Raw genomic sequence first — 15,436 nt, 5'->3', positions numbered from 1 at the left:
ACGGTGGCACGGCGTGGGGTGGACGGAGGGCGTGGCTACGGCGAGGGGGTGGCGGCGATGGCGTCGGCCATGGCGTGGGAGAGCGAGGGGGAGGAGCTGGAGAGAGGAGGGGGTGTCTGGGGGGTTCAGGGGAGAGAGGGAGGGCAATTCACGGCGTTAGCCGGGCGAGGGAGGCGGCGAGGCGGCGAGCAGGTGCGTGGCACCCATGCGGTGCTCGCCGTCGAGCACCTGCCTGCCTGCCTGGCCGGCAAGCAGCTCGCTGGCGCGGTGCTGGGCTGGGCCGGCAGGTGGGCCGGGTGCTGGGCGCCAGGTAAGCTTTTCCCGTTTTCTTTCTGTTTTCTGTTTTTTTAATATTTCTGCAACTTTGTTGAATTAAATAAAATACTTAGGCTACACCTAAAATCACCAAACTACTCCTGGTCCATAGTTGGATTATTTCCAACATGAAACATTTTAGTTTGGAGATGTTTGAGCATTTAAATATTTTATATAATTTTAAATACCCAAATTCAAATATTTATGATTTAATTCAAAAACCCTAAGCTGGCCTAGGAAAATGTGCACCACTTTTGGCAGAGGTTCTGAACCAAGACAAAAATGATGGGCATTTTAGAAGGGCATTTCAGGTTCATTGAAAATTATTTTTAGTAACCCTAGTTGGTTTCAGAGGGGACTGGGGGTTCTGTCATCCCCATTTCAAGTTTCTGATAAAGAGTAAACATGATGCAACACTCTAATGCATGGCTAACTAGGATGTGACAGCGGCGGCGAAGGAAGTTTGCACCAACGACCCCTACAGTGAGCCCGGCAAGCCTGAGTCGCAGAATCCGGGTGGTGGCGATCTTCAACTTAGCATCATCCGCCGCCAGAGCGCTCCAGTCGCCACCGCGCACCACTCGGGTTTGGCGCAAATTGGTGATTGGCTACGGATCTGCGTCAACAATCCAACACCACTCCGCTCTCCACTCATCCCACTTGCTGCGGAGGTCCCCTTCCAGATAGACCTCCTTCTTGCCGGCCCTCGAGATCCAGGCGATCCCGCCAGACAGAGGATCTCCTTTCTCGACTCGGGGCATGAAATAATGGCGGAAAAGGGCTACGTTGGGGTAGATTCCGACGAAGTTCTCGCAAAGATGCGCGAAAACCGCCATGGTCAGAACGGCATTGGGGGTGAAGTCGAGGAGATGGAGCCCGTACGTGTTCATAATGTCGCAGAAGAAATCGGAAAAGGGCGGGTAGAGCTCGCAATAGAAGAACAATGGGAAGAAGTAGTACCCTTTTGGGCACCGCTTCGAAGTAGAAGCTTCGGCGGAGAGTGTCTGCGTGCGCGGATGCGCCCGCATCTCCGTCGACCAGAAGAGATAGAACTCCTCCCGCAGTGCCTTCGGGGTGAGCTCGGGAGGGAAAAGTGCTCGCTCCTTGCGCAGCGCCTCAAGCAGCAGCGCCTCGGCCGACTTCGCACTCTTTCCGGTCTTCGGAGCCATGGCGGAAGCGGTGGAGGAGGGCGGCGGCGACGGGCGGCGAAGCGCTGCTCTCTTTCGGCTTGGGAAGCGGAGGGGAGCGGCGGAGCTTTCTGAGGAAGGAACCGCAAGTGGCGAAGGTGGGGGAACGGCCCCTGTTTCCCCTGCTTATAAAGAGGGGAGGCGAACGTTACGCCTTTCTTGATTAAAGAATTGCCCACGATCTCTTCCACGACGCCGCGTTTGACGCGTGCCGTTACGGGAGGGTGTGGTGGATACGGAGTTAGATTTGGTGTGGACCCAGGCCGCGTGTGCTCGTGCCCTGTTTTGGGCCTGGCTCAACAGCGCTCGGCACCGTGTATGGCCCAGGCCCGGGGGCTCCTGTCGGTGTACTAGAGTAGGGGTACCTTAGTATCCCTAACTTGTGCACGGGCAGTCGCAGCACCCAGCGGCAAGGCTTGCCGGGCGTCCGCCAAGATCCTCCGTAGCTCATATTGATGCCATTCAAGAACAAAGTGTTTTGACTGAGAAGACAAGACTCCGGCAAGAGGAGCTTGCCGGGAAGGGCAAGGCCCCGGCAAGAGGAGCTTGCCGGGAAGGCCAACCAAGGCATTTCAAGAAACTTGCCGCGACGCGCCGCGCGTCCCGGCAAGACCCGGCGAGCGTCAAGCTTTCGGGTGCGACAAGACAACGACCGCGGCAAGGCACTTGCCGCGGCGAAGCCACCACTCTGCACCCATGCTCCAGCGCATCCGATGACATGTCGCCCCAAAATCGTTCCTGGCGCACATGGCGGGCGGCTGTGCAGCCAAGCGGTGCGAGGTGGCAAGCGGAGATGACGAGAAGGCCATCGTGGCAGGCGGTGGCGCCCCAAACGGTCGTTTTCTGCACTGTTTGGGCGACCAGACGGGCATTAAATGCCCTTGTCCCCTGCCGTCAGAGTTAGGTAGGGTGCACTGTAGATAGCAGTTGTACCAACCCCTCTTTTTACATTTGTACCCCTGTCTGCGTTGCTACCTGTCGGAGACCCCTTTAGCCTATAAAAGGAGGCCCATGCGCAACGTAGGGGGGGTTCGACTCATTCAAAACTACAGAACGCTCACTCCCTCGAGCAAGAACACAATACAAACACAAAGCAGCAGTAGGAGTTTTATCTCTCCGGAGAGCTCCGAAGCTAGGTAAAATCCCTCGCGTGCTTCGCCTCGATCTGCTCTTCGTGTGCCCTCCGCTCCCTGCCGGACCGAAAGGGGCCCTGCCCCATAGGTGCTCGTTCCCCACGACACACCCCGACGTCGTTCCAGTTGTTCATAAATGTTAGTTTTGTATCTGGTTCTTGCTTGTTGCTTCGATTACTTCTTCATCCACCTATTCTGTCTAACTAATCACATTTTAACTTTAAAAGTAGCAACGATTTGTGATTCCCTTCTCTCACGAAGACGCTACTTCTAACTAATATTTCTTATGATTGATGGCACCTGTAGGTTATTTCAAAGTTAAGCATGCTACTCATTTGTTATTCTATAAGAACTCGACTGTTACTAATGGCACTAAAGTTGACTAGGACGACATCCACAAGTTCCTACACTTTATTGATCGTCTTGAGGTCCTTGTGGGGCGTTTCAATGGTGGAAGGCCACGTAGGATATGTGTGCCATTGCCGCACACATTCAACAGGTCCAAATGTGTCGAGAAACTTATGGTATGAGCTATTTTCTGTTATATATGTTGTTCATAAACTCTTGCTTATACACAGTTTTACAGTTGTGATCTTCTTGAAATAGAAACTGCCCAGTTCTATTGTTCCTATACAGATGCCTGACCATGGTCAGGTCAGACTTGCGCTTGGTCACAATATGATGTTTATGTCGACCTACTCCATTCCCCTTGGAGGTGAAAAGATACTTATTCATGGGTGGTCTCAAATAATGAAGGCCCGTCCATCTTGGAGAATAGGACATAAGGGTATGCTCATGCTTTTCCATGGCTCTAAAGAGAATATCCTGTTTATTGACCACATTGCAAGATGAAGACACTTTCAGAAGGTTGTGGATGCGCGGGTGGCGCTTGGGCCTTGTCCTGGGGCTTGGTGGCCTCACCCTTGGTTAACTGTAGGCAAAGAGCACTATTCGAGGCGTGCTTTGTACGGTTGAACCTGTATAAGTACTCATACTGCTTTCAGCTATGGTTGTTAAGTGCCCCTACTGGTTTCAGTTAAGGTTGTTAAGTACTCGTACTGCATTTATAGTCTGTCGTGTTTCTTCAGTCCTATCTTCCTCCAGCCGCCAAAACCAAACCAGCGCCGACGAGGCCGCCTGCTTCCGCCTCCCATGGCTTGCTGCGCCTCAGCACACACATCGCCACCCCACTGTCTCCTAAATCATTAACGCCGACATCTGAGTCCTCGCCGTCATCCTCTGCGTGCTTTGGTGCGCTCGCCGCGGCGCCGACCTCTTGTGTTGTGAACATGGTCAACAAATAACAGGAATCGCAAGAGGACTGTACGAGGAGAGGATGACAGTAGGTGCTCACCATGTCCATGGCTGTACGCAAGGAAGTTCCTCATTTTTTGTTATATATACTCCATTGTCAGCGTATAGAAAAAGAAAATGCTTCCTCCTAGTGGTTTCCTGACATCTGGGACCCACGACATTGTTAGCGTATATAGTCAATAGACAAGAGAACATCAGAAGATCGGCTGACACCTGGGACGTAGTTGCTCGAGCAGTATTTTTTGTTATTGTTTTCTTAGGAACTTTTTTTGTTATTGTTGAGACGGAGCAGGGTTTCAACTGGGATGTGGCCCGTCTAGCCCAGGCTTATATTTTACGTTCACCACATGACCAGCACACCTAATTTTTCTTTGTGAAAATGAGCCCAGTTTCATTTTTTTGAAGCATACCCAATCCAGGCCTACTTATTTTTCTACGCCCTGATGGGCTACAACTCTTTCAAGATGGCTGCAAATCTTGAGAGTAATATGAAATGGGCTGTAAATATAAAAAACAGACGACAAATTAGCAATTACTTTATAATTTCTGATTTTTTTTCACATTTTCAGATTCAAAATTCACTGGGCTTTAACATAATTTAAATATATCTTCAAAGTACTTTAAATCTGGCTCGACATTTTGTTATTAAAAATAGTTTAGACCCCACCAAAATATGCGAAATTTCGTTTAAATTTTTAACCCCAGCCCTAGCCACCAAAAAATGGACTGCAAAAAATTGCATAAGAAGTTGTAATGAGCTGTAAATTATTAAAAAATAGCGAATGGTCTTGTTGGTGTTCTGCGAACGGGGGTACCCAGACTTGCCTGCCTGCGGCCCACGGCATGGCTCATCTAGCGCCCTGGTACTGCCCATCTTCATCAGGAACCACTCAAGACCCTCGCAAGTCGGACGATGCAAGACCTCCCCTGGGGCGGCCACACTAGGCTGGCTCCCGAGGAGCGGAGATATCAAGGTGAGGAGCACCTGCGAGGTTCGCGTGACGTAAGCCATGACGACCAAGGCCAGGTGGGCGCCAGTGGGCGCAGGGAGTCTACAAAAAAACACACATCCGTGACATTTTGGCCCGAACGATTTTTTTGTGTCATACTTATGACACTTCTATGACGATAACTGTGACAAAACCCGGTATCATCATAGATGTGGTGGGCTCCTACTTCTATGACAAAAAATCATGACAGAAAATGGGCTTTTCATCCTGGGCGGGCCAGAGACGTAGCTGCATGACATTCTTTGGGCCGTCCATGACGGAAAAAACCATGGTAGAAGCGAGGACGAGGAAAATATCGGGGTGTTCCCGGTTACGGTGGATGGTTGGGGCCGAGCAATGCGTGTTTCTCTCATGCACGTAGGAACGTGTGTGCGAGGCGTTGGGCTCTGACTGAACCCGAGCGAGGCGTCTGCCTACTGGACCCGAGCGATTGCACTGCAGGCTACGCGTCACTGAACCCGAGCGATCGATCGATGGATGTTAACTGAACCCGATCGAGCGATTCCTTCGCTGTACTGCTGCTAACTGAAGCCGATGGATGCTGCCTCTGGATGAACAGTGAGTGTTGATGGGGGGTTTGGATGAACAGTTCCCGGTGGGGGTGGATGAACAGGACCCCGTGGTGTTGCCTCTGGATGAACAGGACCCCGATCGATCGAGCCGGTTGGGGCTGGATGAACAGGACCCCGTGGAGGGCTGGATGAACAGGACCACCCCGAGGAGGGCTGGATGAATAGTAGATGGTGGAGGGTTGGATGAACAGTAGCCCGTGGAGGGGTGGTTGAACAGGAGCCCGTGGAGAGGGCTGGTTGAACAGTAGCCGGTGGAGTAGCGCACGGTGAAGGCTGGATGAACAGGAGCCCGTGGATGAACAGTCCCAGGTGGAGGCTGGAGGAGGTCGATGGTGGATGAACAGTAGCCCATGGAGGTTGGAGGAGGTCGATGGTGGAGATGAACAGTATCCCGTGGAGGCCTGTTTTGCGGTATGCCACACCCCTCCCGATGAACAGGACCCCCATTTCGACCGTAGCGGTCCAACACAAGTCTGTTTCCTCTATTTTGCGGTACGTCACACCCCTCCCGATCAACAGGACCCTGTTTCGACCGTAGGAGGTCCAACACAAGTCCGTTTCCTCCGTTTTGCGGTATGCCAGACCCCTCCTGATGAACAGGATCCCGATTCGAACATGGCCAGTCGAACACAAGGCCGTTTCCTCCGTTGTGCAGTACGCCAGGCCTCGTTTCCATCGGCTGTTCCGTCCAAGCCGGTTGGCTCCCACGTGTTCTGTTGCTTCCCGATGAACACGACGCATTCCGTTGGCTCCCCATGAACACGACGACGACCCAGTTTCTCCGTTCTGACCCAGCCATGTACACGAGCCCTGGCCATACGTATGCGCCAGTAGGCGTTTGAGACCCCGCCTGTATGTACGTACGTGGCCGTATTTTCTTTCTTGCACACTGGCCGCTATACGTACGTGTACATGCTACATGCGAGCTCTACTACAACACGTGCGCGCTCTACATCGACCAGTATGTGCGTACATGTTCGCGACCAGAATGACAACGCTACGTACGCTTCGACCAGGTGGGTCCCGACTGTCAGGCACTTCCGTGCATGCAAAGATGTAGCTGGTGGGTCCCAGTAGTCAGGGGGAAACATTTTTTCATGAAATACGGTGGCCCGTCCAATGGGTCCCCACTGTCAGGTGCAGGAATAATTATTTTGCGCATAATATGGACGCACTTCCTTGCGGCTACCGTGCACCCAGCTGTCAGTCTCTCCACGTACAGTGCTCTTATGATGGAAGTCAGTCATTGACCACATTGACCAAGCCACCCCGAGAGCACCACGGCGGTTGACGACGGCGAGGCCTAGGAAGGGGATGACGCGGAGCCGGGGAAGACGCGGCAGTGGATGCCCATGCGGAGAGGAGTACGAGGGTTCACTGGTTCGACTGCGGTGTGAGGCTGTTGTCGCTGCAAAATAACATGGGATGTGGGTGAGTAGAGGGATGGCCTCGCCAGTGGTGGGAGTAGTAGGGGGCTGTGAGGCCTCCGCGGCATCGCAGCCGGCCACGGGAGGTAGCAGCACGAGGCACGACCGGCACTCGTTTGGGCGGCTGGAGCAAGAAGACCAGAGGTTGAAGAAGCACTACGACCATTGGATGGACATCGTACGGTCACTGTAGCTAGAATCGTTCATATTGACTAAGCTGACAAAGCCCTCCGTCCCCTCAACTTAGTTGGCCCACAAGTCAGCCTCCCACTATTGTGGGTCCTAGCTAGCAGGGGGTATTCATTTTTTTTGTGCGTAATAAGGAGGCATTTCCTTGCGTGCGAGGATATAGCTGGTGGGTCCGACCTGCCAGCGGTGCGAATGTTTTTTTCACGAAATACAAAGGCCCTTCCGGTGGGTCCCAGCTGTTAGGTGGAGGAATCTTTATTTTGCGCGCAATAAGGAGGCATTTCCTTGCGTGCGGCTATGGACCCAGCTGTCAGCCTCTCCATGCACAGTCTACTTCCGATGGTGTCGTTCATTGACCACTCCGCGCCGAGCGCATCCAAGGTGGTGGACAACAGCGACGCCTAGGAAGGGGACGACGCGGAGCCAGGGAAGACGCGGAGCTGGGGAAGACACGGCAGTGGATGCCCATGTGGAGAGGAGTACGAGGGTTCACTGGTTTGGCTGTGGTGTGAGGTTGCCGTCGCCGTAGGGCCTGGCTAGCAGTGGGAGTAGTAGGGGTCGGTGAGGCCTCAACGGCAGCACAGCCGGCCACTGGAGGCAGGAGCAGGCGGTCTCGCTGGCACTGGTTTGGGCGGCTGGTGCAAGAAGAGCAGCGATTGAAGAAGCAGCAGGACCATTCGATTCAAATCCAACGGTTACTGCTGCTAGAATCGTTTGTAGACTAAGTTGACAAGCCCTGCGTACGCGTCAACTTAGTAGGCGCATAGGTCAGCCTCCCAACCGGTGCACCCCAGATGTCAGTGGGAGGAATCATTTTTTTGCATAATAAGGAGGCAGTTGATTGCGTGTGGCCAGGCCAGCGAAGGGAGTAGGGTGGGCCGGGGAAGCCTGCGCGACATCACAGCGGGCCACAAGAGGAGGGAGCAGGCAGTCCCGCCGGTGCTAGTTTATAATCGTGTGCTGACTGACAAAGCCTTGCGTCAACAAGTCAGCCTCGAAATCTGTGGCGTGTACAACCCATTTGCTATTATTTTTATAATTTTCACTCATTTTGTAATTCATATGGAATTTATTACAGTCCATTTTCCATTTTTAGAATTGCTGCCCATTTTCTGGTCAGTACCAGGGTTAAAATATTTAAATAAATATGTCCGAAATTTTGAAAATTCGCAAATTTTTGCTGGGGAACAAAATATTCTTAATCAAAAAATTAGTAGCCATACTAAAACTAATTTGAAAATAAATTAGTACTATGTCATGTTAAATCCAATGAAATACTCCCTCCGTCCTAAAATTCTTGTCTTAAATTTGTCTAAATACAGATGTGTCAAGTCACGTTTCGGTATTAGATACATCCGTATTTAGACTAATCTAAGACAAGAATTTTGGGACGGAGGGAGTATAAGATATCAGTGAAGGACAAAAACAAAAAAAAGAAACTAATATCCCATTTGCTATAATTTTTTTTGGAATTTTCAATCCCTTTTGATATTACTTTTAGCAGACACTAACCATACTCTTTGGCCAGGCTGGAATGCATCCCTCCTCGTCTTGAAAGATTTGCATCCCAGAAAGTGGGAGAAAACAAATAGGCCTAGCTTGGGTATTCCTCAAAAAGAAATACTGGGCTACCTATTTTCCTAAAAGAAAAAACTGATGGGCTAGTCATGTTGTTAGACGGGCCACAGAGACCGCGCAACCCAGTTTATAACCTGCTCCTCCAAATTACTAATCAAATAAAATTTGTGCAATTCTGTCATTAATTGACTATACATTGAAAATGATGTGGGTCCCAGATATCAGCAGGGTGGATTAGAGCAAAAAACGAGGGGTTCATCTGAGTACTAAAAGGGGTGCTTGCTTGTGTTCGTGAGTGGACCTGGTGGGTCCATACTGTCATACTTACAACTATAGTCCTCTCCCGATTCACTATGTTGACAGGGACCGTTTCGAGGGCCGGACGGTGGTGCCGCGGCGAGCACAACAAAGCGGAGGATAAAGTGCTGTCGCCAATGTGCTGGGTTGGGTTGGACATTCTTCTTGAAAAAGAATGGACTGGAACTATTTACGACGTTGACTATGATTTGCATGGTCCGCTGGTTGCAGGAACAAAATGCTGGCAGAAAGAAGACTGGTCGCTATCTTTGCCGAAGAATAATATCGACTAAATGTAATGACACTATCATAGGAAATAATATTCTCCTGTTAAATCGTGAATTTAAAGAACTGGTGCATGAGCATTTAGCTTTATTGATTTATTTACTTATTTATGTTTAGGGGACCATGAGCATGTACCTGGGTCGGATTCATGTGATATCCTCCCTTCCAGTTAATTATGGGCTCGTCTATTGGGCCTTCATCAGTGGGCTACATGTTATCAACAAGTGGAAAATGTGTTCCGTATGAAAAGTAGTATGCGCTATGTACGATACGGGGCACTAAAGGATCGAACCGTGCAACGACTTCCAAAACATTGTGTTTGTCATTCTAACAACACATTTATTCAACCAACAGACTAAATATACTACTGATTGTACATTGAAAACAACAGTAGCAACAACCAGGGCTGGGGGTGCAACAGAAGCTGTAACCAGGCCAGAAGAGTGAAGGCGCAGCTCTCTCTTCCAAACCAAACATCATCCATCATTACAAAAGGGCTACCAAAAAAGAACAAGTGTATGCATCAAACTAAATAAAGATACTACTACACCAAGTGTACGCATCTAACTAACTGGCTCAGTTAGACGTTACTATTTATTAAGCTGTGGAGATTGGCTGACAGCTTGAACCAGTTGGGCGCATGACGGGGGAAACTCGAGCCAGCAGGTCGAAGTCTGATACTTGCGACCCTCTCTCCTACTTTTGGCTGCAGAGCATGGCGGCACATATCAGGGTATGGTGCATGTAGAGACGCATGGTACACTGTGTACAGACAGTTTTGCCTAATGAACGAAACGGCGCTGCTATCATGATCCTTGCCGCCGGTTATCTCCTGGTTAATTGGATAATTCAGTCCGACAAACAGAGAGTGTGTACCAAGGCTACTTACCATCCTCTTGTCAAAAATTCCTGAAGGCCCAGAGAAGTTGGGATCCTGCTCAAAGACCTTGCAGTGAATGTGATTGTATTCCACGAAACAACACGTCTGGTATGTGCGAACAATCATCAATCGTTCGCCGTCGTCTGATCGAGCCAGGAACCACCTGCAACTGCCATGCCGCTTTTCTTTGAAAGGTTCTGGGATTAGGAAGGGTCGGGACACCAGGCAGCCTACAACATCGTATCAAGTTGGAGTCAAATAAAAAAGGGCTCTTGATGTAGTCAATCTTAAGAACAGCATGTTATGAGCATGAATATTTTTCCAGTAAATGTTGATTATAATATAAGCGAGCCATCATGATATCATAGGAAAGTAACATACTGCTGTAACAGCCATTTGTAGCGATGATTGGAGTAGGCCAGCAATACGTCCAGCCATAGAAGGAGTCGACAACGTAAATGAATCCCTTGTGTTCGATGGCATCAGAGAACCATGGAGGATGTATGATCCTGCGATGGACGTGCAGATTTATCCACTTACCGCAGTGACCTGTCAGATAGGCGAGCCCGCGGTTGAAAAGGCAATTAGCCTGAAGTCTTTATAATTCGCAGAACTTGTGGGCACTTGGCAGATTACAACCTTGAGCAAATCAAACTTGGTATCATGTTGGCTACTGTAAGATTCCGAGTATTCTAGGCCATGGTGCCAAAGCAGTTTTGTGTTAATCAAAGGAAGGGGGATCAATCGTCGGGTGTAGACCTCCACGAGCATCCAGATGTCGCGACCATTGACGAGCACCATCCAAGACGTGTTCATGCCAACCCAGTACATACCGTTAATGTAGTTGAGGGTGACGGGGATCGGATCGCAGCCAATGGGGTTGATGCTCGCCACCCTACGAACGTTATGCTGCGTGACATGCCGTTTTTGAAGATCAGGCGGCATCAGCAAGCAAGGAGCTGGCTTAAAAAGCTCTGGCCTGAGGGCTTTGAGTAAACGGTACAGCCCCAATGAGCATGCGGCGAGCGGCATGGTTCTGAGATTGTCCACACACGAAACAATGAGCTTGATTACATCTGTGGGGAGCAAATTCCAACCACTCTTTCGGCGGACGCTGCTCAGTTCTGCCATTGTTAGTGCTTGGGTTTCGGACAAGGGGGGAGGCGCCTTAGCGGGGATGGAAGATTGGACAAGGGGGGAGGCGCCTTAGCGGGGATGGAAGAGCGGACGAAGATGGAGAAGCGAATATGTGCTGCGGGAAGTGGATAGGTGATGATGACTATAGCATGCCGCTTGACTTACGAGACACATACCAGCAGCGCAGGGTCATATCGAAGTCAGACAACTTTCTTGAGTGATCACAGTACTGGTACTCCCTACAGTACCTACTACTATGCCCTCACTTGCTTGAGTAGAGTAGTAGTGGAGTAGGACTCTGCTCTACTACTAGCACCGGAGGAGTAGTATTTTCTAATCTAATATACTTACAAACTTCAATGCCCGAGCGTAGAACGACTACGAACCGCCATCGGTGCTAACTCCAATCCCCAACAAACGTTCGCTGGGAGACATGGCAGTTGCAAACGCCCGCGACGCAGTTACAGTACACCCGGGGCTATAACTTGCACCGGCTGACCACTAACAATGATACTAACATAGTTGTAAAATGGTCAAAGACCGTGTCTACGTGGTGCTTGGAATTATATGCAAAAAAATTAGCAAGAAGCCCGTGCATTGCACGGCACACCATCATAACCAACTCGGTTTTTTCTCTACTCCTACTCCTATAAAAGACTCAGTTGCTGATGATGGAGGGGAGGAGGCGTGTTCAACCAGGCGTGCAGTGGACGACACAGTACTATTCGATTTGTTATCAAAAACAAAGAAGAGTAGTAGAGATAGAGATAAGAGTAGAGATAGAGACTTAGGCCTTCCACTATGTAGGCCAAAAGCGGTGCTAAAATTGCTTTTTGGGTATTTGGCACCGATGCCCTACATTGCCCAAGCGATGCCAAACAAAAATTTCTGGGCACGGGAGCACCATCTACTGCTTCGTGTGCTACTCGTGCGCTCCATTCGGCGGCCGCAACGTCCCCTACAGCCACTCCCTCCTATGCTCCATTCGGCGGGCGCTATTGAAATTTGGGGAGCGCACTCTCGCGACTACTGGCAGCCACGACTTCACCGACGATGACTTCTTCCCCGACCTCGGCAACCTCTTCCTCAACGACATGGGTGACAACCTCAGCGCCAACGGTGCTGCTCCCGTTGCACCGTATGTGTTTCTGTCCTTCCTGTTCGAAATCGTGGTAGAATTCATGTTTCTACTCTGTATCCTACTAGATTCTATATGTTCATCTACTATGCTAGTCCACATGATTAGTTTAATCTCTGTTATAGCCGTCATGATTTATTTTGTGCTTATTTGGATTAAATCTCGTAGTAACTTGCTCATATATTCAACTGGCACAACGTCCCCTACAGCCACTCCAGTTTCATGGACGGCCTAGTCGATGCCTCCTATGAGCCCTTCGTCTACTGCTACGAGTGCCCGATGCCATTTTGGGGCTCGCCGGCGGACATCGTGCATCACCTCAAGGATGCGTGCAACGGTCACTACTGGCCCTTGGAGGAGAACATCAAGTACGAGACATGCCACCCGTTCACCATGCCGAAGTCGCTGGAGGATCACTGCCGCCTACTAGTCTCGGAGGAGGACGACAGTGTCTTCCTCTCTTGATCGTGGGCACCGGCGAGGCCCACGCAGGCCACCGCCCTGTCTCTGTAGTTTGCGTCAGGGGCGACGCCGCTGACGCTGACACTGACATGAGGCCGATGTATGGGTGCATGCTCACTGTTACTACCCCTCCGAGGTACGTGGGCGACGACACCGGCTCCATCATGCTGACTAGGACTATGCAGAGGTGGGACCTTCCCGCCGATGTGGACATGGAAGACGCGTGGTATGATTTACCCCCCAATGTGATGCATGGGGATTCCAAGGAGGTTCCCCAGGACATACGCATTATCAAGTTAAATTTTGATCATTAGTCTTTGCTCAGTGTAATCCGCTGTCTAAGCATGTGGAGACTTCCATGCATGATCTTGCTCTATTGGAGTATCGCGCATGAATAAAAGTGTATCCATTTATAGTTTAGTCTAGAATATTCCTTGTATGAATTTTTCTATAGTACTGGTGAAAGACTTACTATGAACCATTTATTACATCTCCTCTGCCCCTTCCAAGTCATCCTGATTTAATCCCTCCGTCTAGGTTTATAAGGGCATGGTTAATATTGTATAGCCAACTGTTGACTATAAGAAAGTGCCATGTCATCTGTAGCCAACATGTATAACAATTGATACTCAAAAACTAATTCTTAAAGATCATTTCTTGCAAAGCACAATAAGTGTTGTTTCTTCACAAGTTTTGGATGCAGGTTGAACAGTTGAATGCTTTTGTTTGCAAAATATACCTTTTTATCTATTTCACCCAGATGTTTGTGAGCTCTAGAGATGACCCCCACATCCTTGGTCAAAATAAACAACTCCCCGATCAATGCATTTCACTCTTCCGTGCAATGCACGGGCACCTTACTACTATAGATTAGTATGACCAAAAAATGAACTAACATTATATAGTATGATAAATGCTGATGCATGCCACCTAAAATTATATCATTGAAAACTATGTTCAAATACGAATCCAACGATATAGTTTTTGTTGACATGCACTAACATTTTGTCAGTTAAATCTTCAGTCAAATTTAATGGGGGACTAATAAAGCACGACCGATGTAGTACAAGTGTAGAGGGCGGCGCAGCACGGGAGTCTCACTCTCACCCCGCTCGTGGCGCGGCAGTAAAGCCGTCATATCACAAAACCCAACCACTTCCAATAATAAGTGGCCTGGTAAAATAAACGGACAATCAACCATCACATCCCTCCGTCTTTTTTGCATTTCATCTCTCTGCATTTACTTTCTCAGGTTCATCTCGCACACTCGATGCCTAGCTACTACTCCTAGTATCCCTAGCTACTACTCATAGGGCCAGTTCTTTTGGCGGCTTAAAAAATAAGCCGTCTCTTCCCCAGCTTTTCACATAAGACTGGTCACAATGGAGAGTAACATTAAGACGCCTCACTCATTTGTTTGGGCTTCTAAACTACTACTAGTACCTCCGTCCTGGTTTATTCGTCACCATTGTAATTTGTGGTAAATTTTGACCAAAGATTTAACTGATAAAATGTTAGTGCATGTGACATACAGAAAGTTTTAACTGATAAAATTACAATGGGGACCAATAAACCAGGACGGATCTAGTAGTAATGGGATTGCTACTAATCTAGAAGCCTAAACAAACTGGCCCCTAGTACTCCTACTAGTAGTACTAGTACTCCTACTCAAGTTGGAATTCCAATTGCACGAGACAACTTGTTAGGCAAAAAATTCAATACAAGATGTAGGAAGCGGTTTGGGAATTTGCATGCCTTTCCGACCAGTTAGATACTTCGTACAAAGTACGACAGAGAAATAACCACACAGAAGGAAGCTAAAAATAAACAATCAAACGAGCATTTTTTGCATTTGTTTTGCATTGAATCGTTTCACAAGCTTGACTAGTGTTGTTTTTCTACTTTTACAAAAACCGGATCGTAATATTAAAACGTGCATTTGCACGTACATAAGTAATAGTAGTACTCCCTCCGTCTAGGTGTATAAAGTATTCCCTCCTTCTTGGTCACGGTGCACAATCAAAGATAACTTATTCACCTGGACAGAGAGAGTAGGACAGTCTGCAAGCATATATATATAGAGAGACGTGCAGTGCGATAGTATATAGTAAAGTTTGTGCTATATGCACCTACTTACAAAATGTGTACGGATACACAAGGTTTCCAAAATTTCCCTCTTACATACTCCCTCCTTTCCGGTTTATAGGGCTTATCTCAAAATTTTAGTTTTTCCATTTTATAAGGCTCATTTTGGTTGTTCCCCATCACATGTTCAGGTTTCAAGGTGCATTAAATCATTGCATGCAAGTATTAAGAGAAAATTGGCCAATGCATGTACTTTATGCATGCATGCATTGCAATTAATGCATTGGTAAACATAATTTTTTGAGGAAAACAAGAACATTAATTGGGTGCTTTTGCAAACTACGAAAAGTATTCCACCACTCACCATCTACCTTGGTTGATGAGATTTTTGAATTGAGCCCTATAAACCGAAAAGGAGGGAGTACTT

This window comes from Triticum aestivum, chromosome 5B, assembly GCF_018294505.1.
Source record: "Triticum aestivum cultivar Chinese Spring chromosome 5B, IWGSC CS RefSeq v2.1, whole genome shotgun sequence".
NCBI lineage: Eukaryota > Viridiplantae > Streptophyta > Magnoliopsida > Poales > Poaceae > Triticum > Triticum aestivum.
This window is presented reverse-complemented; position numbering follows the sequence as displayed.